Raw genomic sequence first — 24,083 nt, forward strand, 5'->3', positions numbered from 1 at the left:
ATGCTTGTACAAGGGATTCACCTTTTTCTCCAAGGGTATGGAGCCGGAAACAACCAAGGACGGAAAGAGGAATCCAATGCAGCTGTGGAGTGTAGATATGACTTCAGAAGCTATAGATGCCAGTTATGCGAGATTTGATAGATAGTTTGCATCAAAGCTTAGATTTCTTTTGAAAGGGGACAACCCCATAATTTTTCAAGCATTGTTAGAATTGGTTAGACCTAAAGACCATGCACAAGGACTATTGGTTAGTCATAATTGGGGGGATATAATCCCTTATAATGTTTCAACTGTAATAAGAGTATATGGTTTTTTGGGGAAGCCACATGTGTTGCCATTTCATGTGCCCTTGAAGATAGGAATAGATGAGCTCCTATTTCAAATAGGCACTATAGATGAGAGGGAATTGCCTAAGAAGGGTAATTTTTTTCCAATTGTTACTGTGGTACATGATTTTGTCTTTTTGAGGAAAGGGTGGAAGCACTTGAATTTGTTTCTAGATAGATATAACATGGTAGAGTCTCATGCCAAATTTATTGATCCTGAAGGATTCTATGACCTCTTGAGAGAGAGGGTGAAAGCTTCTGACATGGTACTACAAGTTTATTATCCAGACGATAAAAATCAAAAATATTTTCACTTTGCAAGAACAAGAAATGAGAAAGGAGAAATGGATAGTGTTCAGTAAAACCCTAGAATTTATTAATTCTTTTGACCCCTAGTATGACCCATTGAAAGATTAAAAATATTATGGAGCCAAAATGCAAGCATTGATGAATAATTTTTTGTGATCATCCAAACTATGAATGAAAAGAAAGCCACATATGTTGAGACGTATCCAGACAAGGCTGCAGAAGTGCAAAGGAAGATAAGCAGCAAAAATATAGTGGCGCCTGGCCAGTATACCTTGTAGAGAAGGGCAGGTTATGCGATGGTTCAAAGTGTGCAACAGGAACCCCTTCATCAGAGGCCAAGACCGAAAAGTCCATCTGCAGCCAACACTCCAAAAAGGCAAAAATTAGAGCAGGGGTCTTCTTCTTCTCAAGTAGAGCAATACTCCCCAAGCCAGTCCCTAGTCTGGATAGATGATGAAGCATCTTTAAGGGAGTAGCTTAGAAAAATTGGTGGAGAAGGGGATGTAAGTGTTACCTCCATAGATTTGGAGATTGGAGAACCACAAGAACCTCCTATACCTTCCTTGGGTTTAACTGTGGCTGATTACCAAGGTAACAAAATTGATCTGATAGTTGCCCAAGCCTCTAAAAGGTTTATTAATGATAAGAATTTTGTAAAATCTAGGGCTTTTGTTTAATTTTTGTGGAGATTAAACATGGGAAATTTTGAGAAAACTTGTGAGAAGATAAAGGTAGAACAACCAGACAAACTTGATTCAGATATTAAGGAAGAGATGAAGTCTAAATTTTTGAATGACTTTGCTCAATTTATTCTTGAATCTAGGAGGAAAATAGTAAAATAGTTAGGAGTCCTCCTTCTGCCGAAATGGGATATAGCAAATGCCATTGTTTTTGATTCAGTAAGGAAATAGAGGGATGTTCAGCTAAGGACTGTGGAAGAAATATTACAAGCTCATAGAGGAGTCAAGTTTAGTGATGACCACCAAGCCCTTGTTATATGGTCCATGGAAAAAAGGAACAATACTAGAATGCATGAGATTTCCACTGCAGAGCATATTGGTGCATTGGCAGTGTTCAGGGCTAGTGAGATAGGTAGTAAACAAATAATTGGAATGGCATTAGAGATGCTAAAATTTGGTAGCATGGTGTTTGGCCAAGAGGAAGATAATTTTTCCCAACTCAATGCTAGGTTTGAAGTAGTTTTGAAAGCATATGAGGAAAGGGGTATGCAAATACAATCATTAGAAAATAAAGTAACTCAAATGGAGAAGATTCTTGGGAAAAGAAAATTAAGAGAGTCTAGTAAACCCAGGATTGCATACCCCCTATAGCCACCTGTTGATCCTTTCAAATCAACACCAATTATTGAGATACTCGATAACCCAGAAAGGCCTCAGTTCTATACCGCAGAGGATTTTGAGGAAGAGAAGAATAAATTGTATGCACTGCACATAGAACTAAACAATCAATTTGAAGAGAAATTGAGGCAGGGTATAATGTATATAGTGGACAGGATAGAATGACCCACATTTTTGATCAATTAGCAAGGATTTCAGCTATCAGGGATGAATTGGAACAAAATGAAGCTATATTCAAACCCATTGTACGGAAATGGGCAGAGAGGAATGAAGATATCACTGCTATGTGTATATCTGTTATTCAACTAACATATCATCAAATAGAAAAAATCTTTGATTTATTAAATAAGTTGTAGGGCTTTGATGATAAGCGAGATTCTTTCCAAAAAAGATTAACTATTTGTTTTTCCAAGTATTTTGCAGAAAAAATTGATTTATTCCCTTGTGCTTTAAAAACAAGTGACAAAATAAAGGAAAATGAAGAATGTAAGAAGGAGCTAGATGAAGTCTTTTGTGAAAGAATAAATAAAGTTATAAATGAGATGGGCCACTTGTTGTGGGCAATGAAAAATGAGGAGTTGGTGAAAATACAGTTGTTCTATAATACTGTCAGGAAAGATTTTGTTGTTTTAGAAGAAATTACAATTTCTTTAGTAGCTATACAAAGAGAGGTTTTGAATTTTGATTGGCCAGAGGACACTATCTACAATGAGTGGAAGGAAAATTTTATGTCTATAGAATAGATAGAAGGAGATGATGAGGTGGAGGATGACGATGAAGAAGAGGGTACAAAAGTAGAAGCCATCCCTACCATTGATGATAAAGACAAAGAGAATCCTTAGGTAGCAGGAGATGACTCATCACTGTCACATTTGATGGCCACCTATCCCAAGGAACCAGAACGCTAAAGGAATTCAATCATAGTATTTTTTTCTTTCCAAAGGGAATAATAGAAGTAGACCCACAAAAGGATTTTCAATATACCAGTCTTTCTATTATTCACAGTTTTGTCTTGTTGTGATAGGTGTGTGTAAAAATCTTTTGAGGGACACCTGTCAATCACATTTGCCCTTTTCTTGTTGCAACTCATGCCTATATAAATGAGTTTTCAAGGAAATGTGATGGTCTGAAAATAGTTGTATGATTTTTGTTTCTCTCAAGAAAAGTACAGACAGTCGATCCAATAGTATGTAGTTGTTTTGAGTTTGCTTCCAATTGTACTCTTTGCTGATATTGAAATGACAAAACCAACAAGATGTTCTGGGCTTTTCTTTGAATTCTATTGGTTACTGTATTAATCATTCAAAAGGATAATACAAAGGGGTATTTACACTATATTTGTGTCACCAATTGCTATCTCCATTTTATGAGTTTGTTTACTTTGAAGTCATTTAAATAAGGTTTAATTGGCTGAATGCAATATGGATGGGTTGTACATTGGTTTTATTGTTGCTTTTAGTTCAAGGAATTATGGAATGCTTCAATAAATCAGTAGGGTTTTTGAGCTTATAAAAGGGATATTTCATAAGAAGGGAAATGGGTGATTACAATTGATTTGTTCATTTACAAGTTATTTGAATTAGATCCCCCGCCAATAGTAAATTTTCTGCCCAATGAATAAGGCACTGGTCACATAAGTCAAAAGTGGGAAAGGGTGAATTCTGCCACTACATATCAAATAATTTTAAAATCAAAACTATTTCATTCCATTTTGTTTAAAGTCACAAATGTTGGTTACCACTCGTTTGCATATATTTTTCTGAGTCTAAGATAGCCACTAATTCCAGGAATACTTGTAAACTTATAGGAGATTTATAACCAAATCTTCTTATAGGGGATGCATATAGATCTGAGAGCTTTTAGAGAAAATTGATAAATTGTGTATGTGCCTGAGGGTAGAAGATGAGAATCAGAATGAAACTAAGATAATTTCATATTGCGGTTTGCATTAGAATCATCCCTAGGTATACCCGCCTTGGTTTAGTAGAGCCTAAAGAGTAGAAAACCATTTTTGGTTTTGTTGAAAGTTGGGTCAAAGTGGTTTATTCATGTAATTGCTACTAGGAATTGGCTAATCCTTAGATTGTGTGAGTAATTTCACTATGATATTGAGCACTTTGTTGCTTAGTAGTTTCAAACACCAACAACCTCCACTCTTCAAGATTTTCCAAAAAAAATTATATAATCTCTAAATAGTTGATAAGTCAAATTTTCTACCCCTAGATAGATCTCCATCACCACCCATCGTCATGCTACTCTTTAATGCTAAATGTCCCTTCCTAAATCTTTCACCATTATAATTAACAGAAACAAGGGCAGCTATCCCCTTGTATAATCCCTCTACTGGAGGAGAAGTATCTACATGAGGTTTTTTCTTACATGATATCCTTTTGATTTTTGAATCAAAGCTATTGCTCTAACATTGTTGATCACATGTCATATATAATTGTATCAACATTGCTATGATATTCTACATTGTTATATTTTCTTATACTACATGTTAGCATACATTTATCTATCTTTATTTCAATTAAAGATTGATTCCTCAACTAGGGCTTGAATGAGGCAATCCCATCCCCATTGACTCATTTTCTCTGCTTCTTATGTGTAGGTGCAAGTTGAGATCAAAAGATTCAAGTGCATATCTAAAGACTAATGTTCAAGAATTTTCCAAGTCTTTATTCTATTCTAAGATCTGACATATTGAGGTAAGGGATGAGTTCATCCTTGACCTTGCAGTTAAAGTGTTAAGAAAATGGTAGATTTGACATTCCAAAGTGCAAAATTAGGGATTCTAACTTCAAATTTTGACTAGGTAAGGGGTGAGGTATGTTGGCAATATAAGATAGGATATGTTACTGAGAGGGGAGGGGTGAATTAGGAACTAATAAAACTTAATTTTAATTCACCAATTAATCCTTCATATGTAATATGATCTAATTTCATGCATGAAAAATTGAAAGCATTATGACTAGCTTTAGTATTGTAGTATAAAGTTGGCCTATTAAGGCTTATAATGATCACTTTTGATGATCTTCCCTATTAGGAGCAATAAGGACTGCTAGGTCCACCTTGCAAAAGGATTTACAAACATATAGTGAAGTATGTACTTGGTAAAGAGATTTACAAAAGATTGTTAAGTCTACCTTGTGAAAGGATTTAACTCTTCCACCTATTAGGATGAACCAGTGGTTGATCTCTGATCTGCAACCTTGATTTTTGAATGAGATTCCTTTGGAGTGTAATGATCACCTTGTTGTGATAGATAAATCTATTTTGCTTCTTATACTGCTTGTAGCATTCTTACTTCGCACTTTTACTCTTATACATATCTTTCTATATTCATACCATTCACTTTGGATGTGATACAATACATTACATATATACCAATCCAATTTATAATTCATCAAAGTTGGCTACAATACAAGTTTCACTAGAATACACAAAGTCGGCCCAACTGTAAGTACTCAAGTTTTGAAGACAAACCCATTGAGGTTCTGACACTCAACAACCATTGTCAACACTTGGCATCATCATGCACTTGGTAGACATGGAATCTTAGCTCATATTAGTCACTTCCAAGTAGTCTGAACTCTGTCTGCACTGGTGACTCGGTGAACACTGCAAAACTCGACATATAAATTGAATCATTTAGTTGACACTACATAGCGCGGTCAACACTATCACTATGAGCTTAGTATAAATTGAATCACTTGGTTAATAGTGCATAGCTTGATCAATACTAGATTCACATTATTGAAGCTACAAACTCGATAAACACTAGAGAACTCGGTAAACACCATGAAGCTTGGTTTACACTAATAATCACTAACTTGGTAGATACTACTTGGTGTGAACTGAATATTTCTCCTGGAACTCAGTAGAAATTGTAGAACTTGGTAGAGCCTAAATTACTTGATTAACATTGTAAATTGCAAGATAAGATCGCTAGTTGCTAACCATCTGATTAAGTGTGTGTGTCACTAATAAACAAACTTGACTATAATGTCAACAATCTCCCCCTTTAGCATTAGTGACAAAAACACTTATCAATCAAAATTGAATTCTCAAAAAGTTCAAAACAATCTCTATTCTCCATCCCGTGTTTTCAACTCGGTAACATACTCTATTTTTGAGATTTTACAAAATTGCTTTTGTAAGATATGTTTATCAAGATATCTGTACATGTATATGTATAATATTATGATACTCCCCCATACATATATATTCAATATACTTTACATGTCTTTATATTACATCTTATCTTTGTATCTTCTCCCCTTTTTTATTGCATTATCACATATTCTCCCCTATTACATATTCTTCCCCTTTTTGACATAAATGCCAAAGGTGTATGCAACATGGTAATACCAAAATGTGACAAGGAGTCAGAATGTACCTTTTAAATTAGTGACATCATCTTGTCCCAATTTTCTTGTAACACCTTGCTTTTATGCAATGCAATATGAACTTCTACTGATAACTCCATAATGTGATAGCTATGGAGAAGTTGTTGTCATGGATGAGAGTTTTGGCATGTGCAATGTGTTTCTGTAATGCATCCATGTTTGGAAGAATCATGCCATGTATGTCTACTAGTGTGACCCTTATCTTGGCTTCTTCCCTTAGTAATTCTACTTGCATATTAGTTAGAAATTTCATCTTTGTGTAATGAGCAGAGATGTAGCTCAGGTCAAGTGACAACTGGTGTGCACTTTCCTTCAAGTCTTCATCTATTTTGGAGATTTTATCTTTGATTTCTTGAGTAAAGATAGATGTATCACATAGTTTATTGAATAGAGAAGTGACATTTTTGGTAGAGGTTTCCAATGAGATGAGAATAGTAGACAAGTCTAATTGATATATTGCAATCTTCATTGCAACTAGCTCCAATACTTTGTTTTCAAATTTCTTCTCTACTCTTTGCAACAATTTTTCTTTCCCACTTAGATCTTCATTAAATTTTTGAACAACTTCTGCTAATTGAGCCAAAATAGGTTGAGAAGTATCAACCTTAGTTCTGAGTGCATCTACAAGTATGTTCTTTGCATCTTCAAGCACTTGATTTTCTCTGTTTCTCTCCTCTCTAAGCCTTTGTTTCTTAGCTTTCTCCTGCAAAAGCTCCCCTGCTATATGCATTTGATCAGGATTCAAAGTAGGGATATACGAGATAACTATATCTGCATCAAGATCAATACCTTCTTCTTTATCTTTTCCTTTGTTAGAAACCTTAGTACTCAGTTGAGGCTTGCTCTCAACTATCTTTGTACTAACTACTTGTACATTGGTAATAGTGACAATAGTGGAAATAGAAGGACTAGAAAAAAAATTAGATATTGCACTGATTGTAGAAATACCTAGTTGCTAAGTAGCCAAATCTAATGAAGGAGGAAACATTGACTGCTCGGTAGATGAAGTGTTGATCACTTCAGTCAATAAAGTACTTAGCTGAATAGGTGCAAAGATTGGTTGAGTGCTTGGATTTGTAGTGTTTTCCACAACAAACTTGGCAGAAGCTTTCTCTAAGCTTGATGGCTTTAATGATTTTCTCAAAGAGTGAGGAAATGAGGCCATAACCGCTACTACAATCTTCTCATGGTCACTTTCTTCAATGCTCTAAATCTCAAGAAGATTCTCCTCGATAGCTTCATGTTCTTGCTCCTTGTCATCTTTATTATCATCATTTGTTTCTTATTCATCATAGTTGTCATTTTCTTCCTTGTCATCTTCATCATCATCTTTATCATTGACATGAAGAACAAAATCACTCTTCTAATGAAGATTGTAAATATTCTTCCATGTATTAGTGGTATTCTTCACCACTTGTTCAATATCATTAACCAGTATCAAGCAAGTGTTAAATTTCAAAGTGATTTTTTCTTCATTATGCTTTATGGACTCTTTTACTTCTTTGTCATTAAGACTCGGCATGAGTTGCCTTAGAGTCTTCTCATATATATCCTTTACAATTTTCTTGGCATGTTCCCTTCTTGGCTTGATTCTTTCCACCAATTCATTGGGAGTTTGTTGTGCAAGTTGGTTAGGTGAATATTTCCATTTACCTAGTTTAGACATAATCATGTCTTCAACTTGCTTCTTATCCTCTACATTTCTAGTCTCATATCTCAATGGTTTAAAATTTCCCATGCTAGCTCTAGAATCAATTTCTTTTAGTTTCTCTTGAAATGTAGGTGGAGGCCATTTGAAAACAACATCCTCTGCTTCTTGACCCAATTTCAATTTCTTTCTAGATGTCCTTCTAGTGAATACTATAGTAGATGACTTGGTAGGTCCGGTTACGATAACCTTACCTTTCTTCCTGATTGGCTCTTCTTCTTCTCATTTAGTTTCATCTGCCTCATCTTCTACTTAATCTTCTATCACATCATCTCCTTTACCTTTTGTCACTAGGAGAGTAGAACTAGTTTGTCTCAGTTTTGCTATCCTCTTCTTTCCTTTGTTGACAGCCTGAGGAAGCTTTATTTCTAGTTCAATTCTGACTTTGGCTTCATCATATGTACCAAAATATGTAGCCTTGGGATCCAAAGTTTCATTCAAAAATGCCTCAATGATGTCCCTGGTGTCATCAATGTTAACCTCGTAGGCTAGAGGCTTAACCCACACCACTCTAGGTTTGACTACTTGTATATGTATCTTGTCATAGTCTACCATAAAGCAAAAATCATCCTTGTAATCTTCTACAAGTTTCTTGGGATTTCTAAATCTATTATTCTTCTTTTCTTCGAATGAATCAAAATAATTATCCATGATACTGACATAGTTCTCACCATTTATGCTATATACTCATTGATCTAGTTTAGTACAAGCACATATTTTCTCCATACAATTGTACCTTTTGAAGAGAAAAAATTTTGCACAAAGAAGAATAAATAGGTTAAAAGTGAACCAAACTTACATAGGTTATTCTTCAAAGTTCTAATGTTCTCCATGTTCTTCTTGAATTGGCTCAACATTAACTCGACAAGGTCGAAGGACATGTTGTTCTTCACCACCTTGAGAGCGAGATCAACTACCTCACATGATATGTTGTTGAGATGACTGGAGCTACATATTTTATGTGTGATTACATGAATTCTAAATTTAGCTCCATGTCAACTACATAGTTGATCTTGATACCTCTTCCATCCCATTTGACAAGAGTTTTCCTTTCCAGTTCTACCCAACTTAGGGTTTTAGTAATCTTTTCCTTGGTCAACATTGGGAACCCTGTGATTCAATGAATCATTTTCTTCATTATGGGAATAGGTTGCTCCAACCATATTTTCCCCTTGTGTACACAACTGAGGATAAACCTTATCCAATTTATCTGAAAGTCTCAGGACATATGTGGAATGTGGGTTAAGCCCTTATTTTCCAAGTGTTGATGCTCAAGTTTCAACGCACCATTCACACACAACTTTTCTAGAGTTTCATCTATTTCTAGGGTTCCAATTTTTTGAATCAAACAACAAAAATGCGAGAAAATATCATTAACTAGTAGTACCTTTGGTGGAATCTGTGACTAAGCTCCAGTTGGATCAATCATTTATGCAATGCCAGACTTAACTTGAAGTTTGGTGCTTTCCACTCAACTCCTTGAACCAACATCTCGGACCCCTTCTTAGCTTTGCTACTAGAGGATGCCATGCTCGGTAGGTTTTACAAAAACATAGAAAACTTCAACCACAAATCACACAGATCACTTGGATGCCCAGACATTGCTCTTTGCATATAGCTCTTTGAAAATTGATGATGACAAATGAATTCAATTTCATCCTTTTAACTTTGGATGTAATACAATACATTACATATATAACAATCCAATTTACAATTCATCAAAGTCGACTACAGTACAAGTTTCACCAAAATACACAAAGTTGGCCAAACTGTAGGTAATCCTTTTAAGCATCTATAAAAGGATGGTGAATGAAGGCTATAAATTAACTTCTACAAACATAATTAATTAGTAGATAGAATCTTAGACATTGGTAAGACCAGAGCACATAAATTAATTTGAATTGAAATTGGTAAGACCAAAGCTACTAGCCTACTACTTGACTCACATAGAAGTTAGAACTTTAAGTTGAGAAGCTAGTATAGTTTCCACTCCACTTGGACCGGCTCAACATCAATATCATCATAATCCTCCTCATTTATTGCATATAACATTTAATTTTTCATTTTGTTTTCTTTAGATTCACTATCAGTATGCATGCCAAAGTCAACTTCATCTTCATTGCTTCCAATATCAAGACATGAACCACTGCCACTGCCATTACCACTGCCACTGCCACTTCCGCCACCAATGCCACTGTCACTGCCACTGCCACTTGGGTTTAAAATGTTGGTCATCCCTCTTCTTTAGCATTAGTTTCTCCAAATGTTGAGAGCCATGTCATAAGGGAAACTATCTACCTCATACCTAGAATTATAGAGCCTCAAACAATTATCCAATTTTTTTTCTAATTTATTTCTAACCTTTGACTTCAAGAAGCCCAAAGTACTAAAAACTCTATCATCCCCCATTGAACCCAATATCATTGTCAAATATAAATCGGTAAGTTTGAAATATTTTGGTATTGACTCTCTCAACTGATTACTCTGACCAAGGTTTTTCCAAAGCTTTGTTATCTCTCCCTCTTCATTTGGATTATCCATAAGATTATATTGTCTCATCATTATGTTTGCAAAAGAATATGATTGATCTCTCAGTCAAGATTCATCTAAAATTCTATTTACAGTTACTTCATTGATTACTTTAGGTTTGCAAAAATGACGAATTAAGGTTTTCATCCTTCTTCAAAAATCACTTAGACAGTTTAGAGACCAATATTGAGAAAAAACAATAGACATTGCTTTAAATAGTTCCTCTAGAGGGAATCTAAATCTAATTTGTGATAAAATATTGTAGAAAACTCACTTTACAAATTCAAGCACAGAGTCTTTGATCTTCTTGAAGTCTTCACTTGTAACATGTGAAAGTAGCTTCTCTGGTTCTGATTCTACTTCACTTCTTGCTTCATTGGGGTTGGAGTCAAGGTTGACGTGGGCATAGTACTGCATTGGTATGTCAACTCCACATACCCTGGCACAAGCCTTATCATTTGCACCAATATGTAAAAAGTTCTCAAGATTGTTCAAATCTATGATTTCTATCCACTTTGCAAACTTTGATTCATCTAATGGTTTTAATCGATACATAGTATTTAGGCTATTACATGTAATTTTATGCAGCTTATTATATTCTACAATGCACATAGCTCTTTGTTGAACCTTTTTCATAATATAACATGGGGATCAAAATAACTGCTCAAGTTAAGAGTATCTTAACATTAGTTAGACTTGAATATAGCCTATGGAATCTATCTCAAATAGAGTGGATTAGTCGAAGAAATGATAGATATTTAGAGAATACTCGATGTGTTGGTCCATCCAAAGAGATTCATCCAGTATCATTTTCTTTAAGAAGTTTCCTCCCATCAGTAAGTCATTGAGAAAAGTGTTGAAATTCCTAGACTCATTTTGGACTTTGAAAAAAATATTGGTAAATCACTTTGATTAAAGATTCCACTTTGCTTACACAACCAAAATTGCTGACAATTTCAAAAGCTAGATTCATTCGGTGGGTCATGTAGTGAATGGGAATAGCGTAGGGTGCCAAATCACTTTTGATCTTTTTTCAAAGACCGCCTTTATGACCTTGCATAACCGAAGCTCCATTCACTCCAACACACAACAAATTTTTGGCAATATCCATATTATCCATACCTCCACAATCAATTAGAGTACTCTTTAATAAATCATATAAATTTTTGGTTGTCACACTACAATTCAATTCAGAAACAAATAGTAGAAAGGGTTGATGAAAAAGATCATTTATGGTATAAACATGCATGCACACCCAGTAAGTACTATCAATTGTTGTAACTTCATCTAGAGACAATGCAATGAAATTTGAGCTTTTTATTTTTTCCTTCATATCTTCTTTTTCAACCTGTGCAAGACAACTATCCCATTCCCACTTGCTGATTACTGACCTGTGACTGTTTGGATAGTTTCAAACTTTAAAAAAGTGCAATAAACCAATAATTGAAGGGTAGTCCATCATAGGACACCCTCTACTCAAAATATAAAAGACCACACTTAATTGAACAACTTTTTTTATACTTTTCACTTCCATTGTTTTCCCAATACAATCTTCAATGGAACCTTTTACTACACAATGCTTCTCTTGTAATTGCTTATGTAACTCGTATATTTTTGCATTCTAGATATGCAGAGAGTTGTCATTTGTTTTCCAAGTTAGCACGGATTTTTCAATTCCATCTATAGTTTCCTTTTTTAAAACTTTATCGACATGCTTTTCTATGGTATCGAGTTTAAGCTGCAAGCTCTTCTCCTTCTTTATTATCTCTCTGCAAATCTTACATTTGCATTCTACAAGAGGCTCACCATCAATTGGATTGGCCACTAGGTTCAATGAACCAGTACTTTTCCACCCATTCTAATTGAAAATTTATTTTGGAGAGATCCCAATGAGATCAATATTTTTCTTATTCCAATTTTTTTCCCCTTCTATGCGTGAACATGATTTATGGAATAACTTTTGGTTTTCCCACTTGACTAGTCCATAACCGACTCCAAGTATATAATATCATTTTGTGACTCCTTACTCAGGGGGAGTGCCTCCAAATTATGTTCAAGTTCATCCTTGACTAAGATATCAGGTTCACCAACTTGAACTTCTTCAATATGGTTTCCAACTTGTGATGAATCTCTTTTTTCAATAAGCATTGGAGATATAATTTGTGAATCTTGTAGGTTGCCAACATTTCCACCACCAAAATATGTGGATATGGTTTTGTGTTTTGGTAATGGTGGCCTCTCATGGCTTTTAGGGATCCTACCAGAAACCCTATTACCCCTCTTGTTTGACATTACAAATCAATAAAGGCTGCAAAAAACAAATCAACTTAGTTGTTGAACAAAAGACTCAAAGAGTGACAAGTCAAAGACTATGACAATAGACTACTTGGACTACATATAATAACAATAATATGATTCGTTCTCATAAAAAGGGTACTACTACTATGGTACTACAGTCTAGTATCTACAGACTACGGTACTACCCAATAAAATTTTAAAACCTATCTTAGCATGTGAGATGTCCAATCATCGGTGGACACTGGACAGTAAAAAATAACCAGTACCACATAAAAAAATTAAAAATCAGTTACGTCTTACGAAAACCACGGTCCATGAGTCAATGAGAAATGCACTCAACACTCTAAAACTTCGACAGCAATAAGAAATACTAGTCTCCAGACCATAAAAGAGCAAATTGTGTAGAATAATAATATCTTATAGTCCAATCTAGGTTGGTGAATTACATGGGATTAACAAGCAGGAATATCAAATGTAGGTGAAATGCACCTTCCTATGCAAGCCCATAATAGGAAACAGTTGGCTAAATGGGGTTGATGGTCGACACACGTCAAAAAATGGTAGGCGACGCCCAACCCAAAGGAAAATTAATTGGTTGTAGTAATGGCAAAAGAACGTTGTCCAATAAGAAACAACATGCAAAGTATGGCAAATTTTTTAAATAAAATGTATCCAAAACGTATTTTGACCAATCACGTGATAACTAATGGGTGACTACCACGGGCATTGGACCCAAATCATATAAATATCTAGCGACATAGTTGACTTGCATTACATGCGCAATTCGCCAAATGATGATCGACCCATGAGACAGGATCGCCAAATGGAAAAGATTCACCACTAAAGTAATCTTTGTGCAAATGGCCAAGAATTCATTCCAATCTATATGCCCTAACTCAATGTCTATAATCTTGGAATGTAGGTCTATGAACCTAGATTTTTTTGGAATGCCTTTGAACTTGAAGGTCGCTAGCTTGGGAGAGATATTTAATTTCACTATTGTTGAAGATGAGGAAGCCACGATATTTGCGTCAAAGGAAGCCATGATAACTTGTATGAGATTTGAGTATTTCCTCTGGGTTTTTTTTTTCTCATCTGGAGAGAAAATGTCACTCAAAGAATTCAACTCCTAGTTTTGAATACCATTGGCTTCAACCATCTGGTCAAAGTCAAGTACATTTTTGTCCCATAGTTTGGTAGTTTCTTCTCTGGTAATTTCCATGTTGGCCATGTTAAGAAGGGGTGGATATCCTTCCCAAGAGTCTTCCTAGAACTGAGCATCACAACAATTACTTTTTTCCTATGTGATGAACCTTGTGATGATTGAGCTACATTCAACAATAAAATTCTAGATTGTTGATCCTATTGGTAGATTTAGAATATTCAAACCCCAAATAGGGTTATCTAAATCCAAGATTTTCCTTTGGTTAATGTGGACTCACTTCTTGTTAACTTCCCTATAGATACTCCATACCAACTATGTGCAAAATTAGTGTGAAATGCATAATTAACTTTAATCAAGAAATCTACTCTAATTACACAAACTCAATGAAGGATTGCTATTGAAATGAACTAAAAATGAGATTTTACCTTCATTTACCCAATGCAATGTGCTTTCATTGTTCTCCTAGCTTTGAGTGGTTGATATTGAGATCTCATATTTTCTCAAAGATGCTCCTCTTCAATTTGTGATTCAAACTATTTGAGAATTATGAATTCCAATGCAATTCTATGAAAATGATCATAGAATGCTTCTACAACTAGATGAAATGATGGATGTTGATAGATGAACTAAGAACCTAATGAAGCCATGATAATGATTATAATAATGTTGGATGCTCAAATGCTAAAGTTATCAAGAATGCTTATGACTACGAACTACCAATTGTGTGAGGGAATGAAGGTTCCTTTTTTAGAGTTTGGGAAGACCCCAGCCTAGGTGGTGACATCCGACGATGGTGAGAGAACATAGGACAAGTGTAGGGATATGATTGACTTAATTTAGGGGGTTCAAAGAAAGAAGGACTTAGTTGGAATGTGAGAGGAAAAATAGGAAATATGTTCCTCTCATAATGACATGAAGATGTTTGATAGGAAAATGAGACACATGTGGTGCATGTCTCACAAAGACCATTGAGAAGACCCTTCTTTCAAAGAGGACTCTTTGGAAAGCCTCCTATGAGTCATATTTGACTTTATGAGGTGGCTTGACCAACCCCAAGAGGATAGAGAAGGTGACAAGGACTATGTCACCTAGAGACGTGTCCCAAAGACCAAGTTACGTGAGGACAAGTGTCTCTATGACTCATTCTTTGAGGACAAAAACCCCTTTTTGACCCCATAAGAATAAGACACATGGGTGATGCCAAACTGAGTTAAATAATAATTAATTAAAATTAATTATTTATGCAATAGTGAGGTGTCGTGTAACATTGACTAGATAGGTGAACTAGGAGACTATTTAGATGAGTGTGTAACAAAGTAATTTAATAAATCACTTAGTAGGACTAATTAATAGACTTAGGATAGTGCAGATAACCTATGTGAATTAGCTTAATAAATTAAACAATTTATTACAGATAATAGAAGAATAATATTAATTAAATATACACTATTTTATTTATGAGATGAGAAGAGACTGAAGGGTTGTGTGGTCATCTGGTTATTTTCCAAGAGAATTCCATCACCCATTGTGGAGATAAGTTTATGGATTACATTTGCCAACTTACTAAATTAAACAAAACATGTAGAAATAAGAAATATACTTATCATATTCAAACCCTTTGTCAAAGAGTGGAGAAATATTGTCTCTGAGATTTAAGAGGCTACATAAAATACGTGAATTACCTTTATTCCAACCACACCCATCACCATAAGATATTTGCAACCTATGAGAAAATTCTATAGTGACATCTTCATTAAGCAATAGTTTATAGATCTAAAAATTCTATAGTGACATCTTCATTAAGCAATAGTTTATAGATCTAAAAATTGCGAAAAAATAATATGTAATAATATGTTTACCTTAATTACTAGCATTTGCTTGCACTAGAGCCAATTCAAGCCACATAATCATTTCCCATGGCACAACTTGCAATGAATGCACTTGATATTCAAGAGTATAGCAACAACAACATGTTAGGAACCCCAAAGATAGGAAGAGTGCATTAGAGTAGAGTAAATCAAAACAAAATATAAAGTAATGGGCCACCATTATAAGTATTACAATGTCCTATCCACCATTTGTAACTTGATTTCATGATATTCTTTCTTATATAAAGTATACAACTTTTTCATAAAGTAGATACACTCTACAAATCTATTTTCTTGTTTATCCTATCATATCAACATTCAAATAATGACAATATGATCACTATTACTCATTTATCCCACCTTATCTTCAACATTCGAAATATAAGAAAAACATAAAAAGAAGAAATTTATTTAAACTCAAATAAAAACAGTTGGACACGATCGGTAACTTGAGGTTGTCGGCACATTACTTTGATTTTCCTGGTAGACGCATTAAGAAGAGAAATGAAATAGGATCAGTAACTTGAGTTCATGGACACATTACTGTGTTTTTCAGCTGTCATCACCACAAAACTAATCAAAGATAAGCCCATTAAGAATAGAAATGAAAGTGACAATAAGTAAAACATGGAGATGCGGGGTATCGAACCCCGTGCCTCTCGCATGCAAAGCGAGCGCTCTACCGTTTGAGCTACATCCCCCGTCTTAGGGGTGCTTACCATGCAAAATTAATTTTAAGAGTGTTGCAAGAGCAACAGAAAATGCAAAACATGTGGCTGCTGGGATTCGAGCCCAGGTCTCCACGGCCACAACGTGGAATTCTCACCACTAAACTACAGCCACATATGTTTTTTATTTTACCCTTCACTAATAAATCGATAACCATTTTCCATTGCGTTCAAATGGTATCCGATTAAGCTTGTCGCCTTTTATAAGGGTCCTCGCAAGCGCAGTCTCCCTTTCTTCCTCGCTCTTTCGTTATCTGTTCAAAAGGATGCTTTAGCTGTTCCTGATTAATAAAAGCTGAATGCTTTACCTTCTCGTGGACGGCAGGATTCGAACCTGCGCGGGCAGAGCCCACATGATTTCTAGTCATGCCCGATAACCACTCCGGCACGTCCACTTGAATGTTAATAACATATGAATGTTTTTATAAATCATAATTATGAGAATGCATTTGAATCTGCGATTTAAAATAGCTAGCAACCACGAAACCTCCATAGCGCCTGTAGCTCAGTGGATAGAGCGTCTGTTTCCTAAGCAGAAAGTCGTAGGTTCGACCCCTACCTGGCGCGTTCTATGTTATTTAGTAAGCTTCATAAATCAGCTCACTGGTTTGTTGAGTAACAATTTTTCCCACCCTGTTAGGGATGGATGGCTAAAACCGTCTCACGCACATTCCCTAAACCGCTTGTCACATTCACCATGGATGTTGGTATCCCCTTGCCCATGGTGCACCCCGTTCTACGGAGGTATCCTTCTTTTATGTAACATAACATGTGCATTGTTGCACTCATGTACATATTGCACCTGCATAGCTTTTACACCTCATTTATTTCTTTATTATTACTTACACTCAATTCCCTCTCTGTGTTGGGCTTCATTTAGTTTTTCTCCTAGTAAGGGTTCTCGTGTCATGCTTTTTAATTTATTTTTGTGTTAAAGCTTGATATTCCTAATGCGCATCTTGCATAAGCTATTCCACCCATAGTTTCTGATTCAAGTCCACTTGTACTACTATGCATCAACTCAACACCAATGCGTCTAATGCCATAATATTCCTTTGTGAACACAACTTATTCCAAGATGCATTATACATAAAGACTTATATAATTTGATCACATCTACACAATTATCAATCGATCAGTTCCATGTATCTTAGTGCAAGCTAGCCATGCATGCACTCTTCAAGTATGCCATGTGACTTCAAGTCCACATTCCAACAATAACTTTAAGACCGACCCTCCTTGGGAATAGTAGCATCGCCATGGAGAATTTTTTGGTACTCGTAAAAATCATATATGCTTATAGTGGCAAAAAAAATTATTCTCGTGCAAAGGAAAGTATATTTTTCCAGCGAATCATTGGCGATCGACCAAACTAAGTACAAAATTATTGGCGATGTCACCACAAAGTCAAATAAATATGAGAAAAAACTGGCAATTTCAATCAAAATTTTTAATTGGTTGGTCCCCTTTGCTATTCTTTTTGGACGATTTTTCCTAGTGCACATAACAACAAGAGAAAAGTATTGGTGTTTTTCCCTTGGTTTGCACAAAAATATGCTGACCTATTGGCAAATTTTCCTTGGTTTGCACAAAAAGTATGCAAAAAAAAAAATGGCAAATTAATTTGAATATTTAATCTATTAAAATTAGTTTACAGGTGAATTAGACAAATATACAGGTGAATTATTGTAACAAAACAAACTATATCAAAAATTGCTCTCACAAGTTGATAACTTATTGATTAAATAGGATTCGATGACCTTTATTTTGCTTCCCTTTGGACGGCCTCATCCACATTTTTTGCCCATTATGGGCAGAGACAGAGGAAATCCTTGATGGCATCAAGGTCTTTAGGTGCAACTTCCCTATGCACTACAAGATTCTCATGCAGTCTGAGGGTTCTGCTTGTCCTTAATCACTCTGGAGCCAATCGTCCTCACGAGCCAAAAAACCCATCCCCAATCATGCCCTAACCAAGATATCCCCCAGGTCAACTCTCCATTCTTCACTAACACAAGAGGTAACAACCCACCCTACCTCTGACACTATGCCTAATTCTAGACACCATGCTAAGGAGATGGATGCAATTTCCTGTTTTAATCTATAGCGACCCTCTGTTGCAAGGTACTCATGACCTAACATAATTGAAACATTGCAAATGAAATCATCATCATCAAAGTAGAATATTTTTCTAAATCTATTAGAAGTGCCTAGCCCCCAAAAAGGATCTAATTGTCGATTTTTGGGTAGTGCGAAGGGAGAAGTTAGCCAACAATTTTTCAACAACAGTAATGGGCATTATGTTTTAACTTGTTCTTCTAGTTGAAAGTTAATAGTTTTTATAGCATTAAAATACTGAGTTTGCAAGCAAGTAATTGAATTAAGGCCGATATTTTAATATTTGTATTTGTTAAGTTTTGACATATGAATTAATAATATTAATTCCAATTGATCAAACCTTACACCAAGCTAGTGATGTTAGTATGAACCAAATTTAAGTCAATTGATCAGACCTTAAGCCAAGCTAGTGTTGTTAATACATATCAAATTTTAAACAAATAAGTTGACACGATGCCAATTTACTTTGATGTGACTCCAAATGTGTGTTCAAATTTAGCAGTTTTGTAAAATTTGGAGTTGAGGGAATTTTTCATTGATGAATTCACACGCGTGTTCCCATTTCGTACTTTTGCGGTACTAGAAAATAATGATGTAGATAAGCCTTCACATTCAGTGATTTCCTAATGCATATGAGATCAATTTGTTGTATCGCACTATTAGATGCACTTTATTTGATTTTGACATATTTGAGTGTTGACACGTGTTCCCAATTTGCGGTATCATCATTTGTGCCTCTACATTTATTTTTATGTTTTTCCTTATGGGGGTGCATATTAGTATTATTCATTTATGTTAATTTTTTTCATTTTATCAACAACATTATAAAAGAGACTATCACGTGTCTCACTTCCAACCACTTTGAGAAAGAAGAAAGATTATTTAAAGAAATTCATTAGAAATGGTTTATTTAATTCCCCCAGGCCCTCCCTTCTTCATTACTTCAAGGCTCATTGATGTAGACAAACCTTTACATTTGAAAATAACGGACTTTTTATTTGACAATTGTTCACATTTTGCAATTTTGTGGTATTACTTTGATTTGACTAATTTGACACATTTTTATTTCGATAGATTCGAGTCTTGACATGTTCCCAACTCATAGTTTTGTCATTTGTGCCTCACATTCATTTTTTACTTTTTCCTTACTAGGGTATGTGGTAGTATTATTCATTGGTTGGTCCCCTTTGCTATTCTTTTTGGACAATTTTTCCTAGTGCACATAACAACAAGAGAAAAGTATTGGTGTTTTTCCCTCGGTTCGCACAAAAATATGTTGACCTATTGGCAAATTTTCCTTGGTTTGCACAAAAAGTATGCAAAAAAAAATGGCAAATTAATTTGAATATTTAATCTATTAAAATTAGTTTACAGGTGAATTAGACGAATATACAGGTGAATTATTGTAACAAAACAAATTATATCAAATATTGCTATCACAAGTCGATAACTTATTGACTAAATAGGATCCAATGACCTTTATTTTGCTTCCCTTTGGACGGCCTCGTCCACATTTTTTGCCCATTATGGGCAAAGACAGAGGAAATCCTTGATGGCATCGAGGTCTTTAGGTGCAGCTTCCCTACGCACTACAAGATTCTCATGCAGCCTGAGGGATCCTCTTGTCCTTCATCACTTTGGAGCCAGTCCTCCTCATGAGCCAGAAAACCTATCCCCAATCATGCCCTATCCAAGATATCCCCCAGGCCAACTCTCCATTAAATTCAATGATTAAAATATGTTGACCTAGATGTTGTCATAGGGTATCATCTCGTAGGGTTGATCTTTGTGAGTGACAGAATGTGCCTGCTAAGTGTCAAGGCACAGTCATGCATTTTTTTCAGTTTTTAAGTCCAATTAACAAAGTAGTTGCATCTAGTGTCATACTTTGCAGAAATGGTTAAATCATGGTTTTCGATGAACAAGTGATAACTAATTTGGATCCGATTTGCAAAATGAATTTGTTTACTAACGTCTTCCGAGGGAATGGGGGATATTGGAGGCTAGATGCCAAACAACTTGGAGAATGGTCACAATTGCATTAATCACAAAAATATGAACATGAGGAGGTGGGCAATGCTTTGCTTCTATGAACTATTGTTGGAACGACATGATACAATTCCTCTCCCTGCAAATATTGTTAAAAATTTAGGTGTCTAATTGTTCATTAAATGAGATATATTTATAAGCTTTATGATGCTAAGACCAAATTTCAATACAAGTGCAAAGAACAGAAGTAAGAAAGCATATTATTATTGCCATTGGCTAATCTCCAAACAAAATGTACCATAGACAAAAAAAAGTCAAACATGATTATTTTTTAGATTCATGAAAACACAGCAAAATTTTCTCAAAAATTTTGTTGTTTTCGATCATAAAATATACAAATCATGAAGATCAAATGCTGAAAATTTCAAAAAAAATCATTGTGTTTTTTTCATTTTTTTGAAATTTAGTCAATGGTGCAATTTGTAAGGAGGATAGTCGCGTCCAAGAGGAATGTTATGAATTAGTATGGGAAGATTTTGCTAGCAAGCCCAATTATGGTAGTGGCGTGCCTTTAGTAGAATGAAACACAACAATGGGGGCTTCTTATTTTCCTTCATAGAGGCCAGGTTGCATAGAACAATGGCCAACATTTCCATTATTGGTATGCATGGAAGATGCACGGCAATGACTCAATGAGGAACCCTTTTAAAGTATTTTTGAACAATTATAGAAGTGTTTGTCAATGAGGGTTTTAGGCAATGCTTTCTAAAAAACACAAACCTTTTTCTAGAGCTTAATGACAAGTTGGGGTGGCATTTTTCAAAGGTGGTGACATGTTAAGTTATGTCCCATGAATTTGCATGCCTTACCATGTAGAGGAGGCAAGTCTTCAGAGAAAGACATTGTTCTTTTTAATGGAAACATGCAACCATATTATCACACATTTGTTGCAAAATAGTTTCCAAAGTAGTATTTATCCACAAGTTCTTATATGATGAAATGTCAACAACAACAAAATTTTGACCTAAAGTTTGAGTGCACACACGGAGCCCATCAGGCAAGAAAGACTTTAAAATTGAGCTAATTTGGTAAGACATGAAACAAATTTTGACCAATGGGGCTAGAAAACTGATGTTGACATGAAAAATGTCATGGGCATATTAGTGGTGATGATATGGTAGATCAATGGATGAAATGACAGAGTGTCATGTGGTACGCACTCCAAGATGACCTTGTGGGTTGTAGAAAATGGCATAAGTAGATTAGTGGCGATGATGTGGCAAATGACTAGACCAATTATAGAGTACCATGTGGCACGCACTTGAAGATGACCTTGTGGGTATCATGCTAAGAAAGATTGACGGTTCTCACAATCTAAGATGAGTGATGTTTACCCAGCACAGGAATGACTAGACTAGTGACAAAGTGTCATGTGGCACACACTTGAAGATGACCTTGGGGGTATCATGCTCAGCAAGATTGACAATTCTCGCAATCTAAGATGAGTGATGTTTACGCAATGCAAGATCAGGGATGACGGCACATGGGAATGTGGGCCACAACTTGTAGATGAAGTAAGTGGTGAATTCAGCGATGACAGGGACTACAAGGCTAATAATAAAGTATCATGTGGCATGAGGGTTGAGGCACCCTATGGGATCTAGTGCCATGTGGCAAAATTTCATAATCCCAAAAACTAATTTAGCCTGGTGATGAAATTATCGTAGAATTGTGGGGTCGTGACACACATCTAGGGCGATAGTGAGGTGTTGACAGTGCAAAGGGGTGACATGGCGCCAATAGAGTGTAGAAGTGGTGTCCAAGTGGATGGTTGGGCCAATTAAAGGATTCCACATAGAAAATGATTAGTTTGACCAAGTTCCACCAAGTAAAAAATTAGGTGAGAAAATGACATTTTGGAACCGTCCAATGATTAATTGAGAAGTTAAAGTAGAATGCCTAGTATTAAGTATTAATACGAAATATTTTTCGTACAGGTGCATGATTGAAGAGAGGATATTATATAATATCTTCACATGATTGAAGGGAGGATTATTATATAACGTGTTGAGACCTAGTGTTAAGGATTAAAATGAAATATCTCTTGTAAAAGTGCATGATTGAAGGGAGGATTATTAGATAATGTGTTGAGACAAATGAGCATGCTAGAATAAATTACATAATGTAAAAGAAGGGTCCATAATTATAGTGAAAATAAATTAAAGGCATGGCTAGGTGAAATAATAAATATGCAAAAAGTTTAAGTATTGGAAATTATTGTATGAACTTTTGAAATATTTTCCTACATAACAAGAAGTTAAAATGCACACATAAGGAAGAAGAGTTACAAGGATTTGGAGATGTTATTAGCAGGTTTTCAAATGGGGTTTTCACCAGTATCTTCAAGGGTCTTCCAGTGAGTTTTTTGCAAGGTTTGAGGATAACTTTGGTGAGGTTTTTACCTATGTTTTTAGCGGTTGTCACAACATTTTTACAAGGCCTCCTCAATGATTTGTTTAACCAAGTGTTTCTACTTACTAGGTTTTTACAACATGTACCAAATGGGGACAAAATCATGGGTTTTTCTCCATGCTTGCAGCTATTCATGGTGGATAAAGAAGAGACAAATAGTGGGAGATTACAATGGGATGATTAAGATGCATTTTTTAGCATATTGGAGGAATTTGAAGATGAACAAATTGCATCACGGGAAGAGATATGAAATTTCTATCTCCTCTATGTATTCTTCTCTTCTTTTGGTTTCTAGGGTTCCACTCTTCTTGGTTTGGACTTCATCCTAATTGTGGCTTCTTGTAGAAAGTTCTTGGATTTTGGGTAGTGTTGTAATCTTTCATAGAGCAAAGAATAATAAATTTGGGTTTATTCCATATTGTGGCTTTTGTAGGATTTTTTGCATTTACATTATATTGTAGAGATAGCAAGTTCTTCAATGAATAAAATCTTGATTTAGTTCTTTTCATTTGGGTAGCTAGTAGGGTTTTAAGTGAAATGAAACAAAATTATTCTTCTCTTATTATCTTATTGTCAGATATGCAATTTATTTGTAATGACTCAATCTAAGGGATTGATTAAAACACTTGATGGTGATTGTATATCTTACTAAGTTTCTATGGATTTGATAAGTAGGCAAAGTTAGAGTTGTTGTAGAATGTTGTAAGGCAACATTTTCTAGATCTTAGCCATTTCATAAATCTGTAATACGATGTGGTGTTCTTATGATTCCAATGTGCCCAGTTAGATGAGGCATTGTTTGAAGG

At 35.2% G+C, this 24,083-nt stretch overlaps 4 non-coding genes across 4 annotated transcripts; 1 reads left to right on the forward strand and 3 right to left on the reverse strand.

Moving 5' to 3' along the window:
* Nucleotides 1-16,598: 16,598 nt before the first annotated feature.
* On the reverse strand, nucleotides 16,599-16,671 carry TRNAA-UGC (transfer RNA alanine (anticodon UGC)). The gene has a single exon. It is a non-coding gene; the product is annotated as a tRNA-Ala (tRNA).
* Nucleotides 16,672-16,741: 70 nt separating this feature from the next.
* TRNAH-GUG (transfer RNA histidin (anticodon GUG)) lies at nucleotides 16,742-16,813 on the reverse strand. Its single transcript has one exon. It is a non-coding gene; the product is annotated as a tRNA-His (tRNA).
* A 198-nt stretch (nucleotides 16,814-17,011) lies between these two features.
* Nucleotides 17,012-17,093, reverse strand: TRNAS-AGA (transfer RNA serine (anticodon AGA)). The gene has a single exon. It is a non-coding gene; the product is annotated as a tRNA-Ser (tRNA).
* Nucleotides 17,094-17,192: 99 nt separating this feature from the next.
* On the forward strand, nucleotides 17,193-17,265 carry TRNAR-CCU (transfer RNA arginine (anticodon CCU)). Its single transcript has one exon. It is a non-coding gene; the product is annotated as a tRNA-Arg (tRNA).
* Nucleotides 17,266-24,083: the final 6,818 nt, after the last annotated feature.

The sequence above is a fragment of the Cupressus sempervirens genome, chromosome 1 (assembly GCF_028749045.1).
Source record: "Cupressus sempervirens isolate cs-2001-9-10 chromosome 1, ASM2874904v1, whole genome shotgun sequence".
NCBI classification, from domain to species: domain Eukaryota; kingdom Viridiplantae; phylum Streptophyta; class Pinopsida; order Cupressales; family Cupressaceae; genus Cupressus; species Cupressus sempervirens.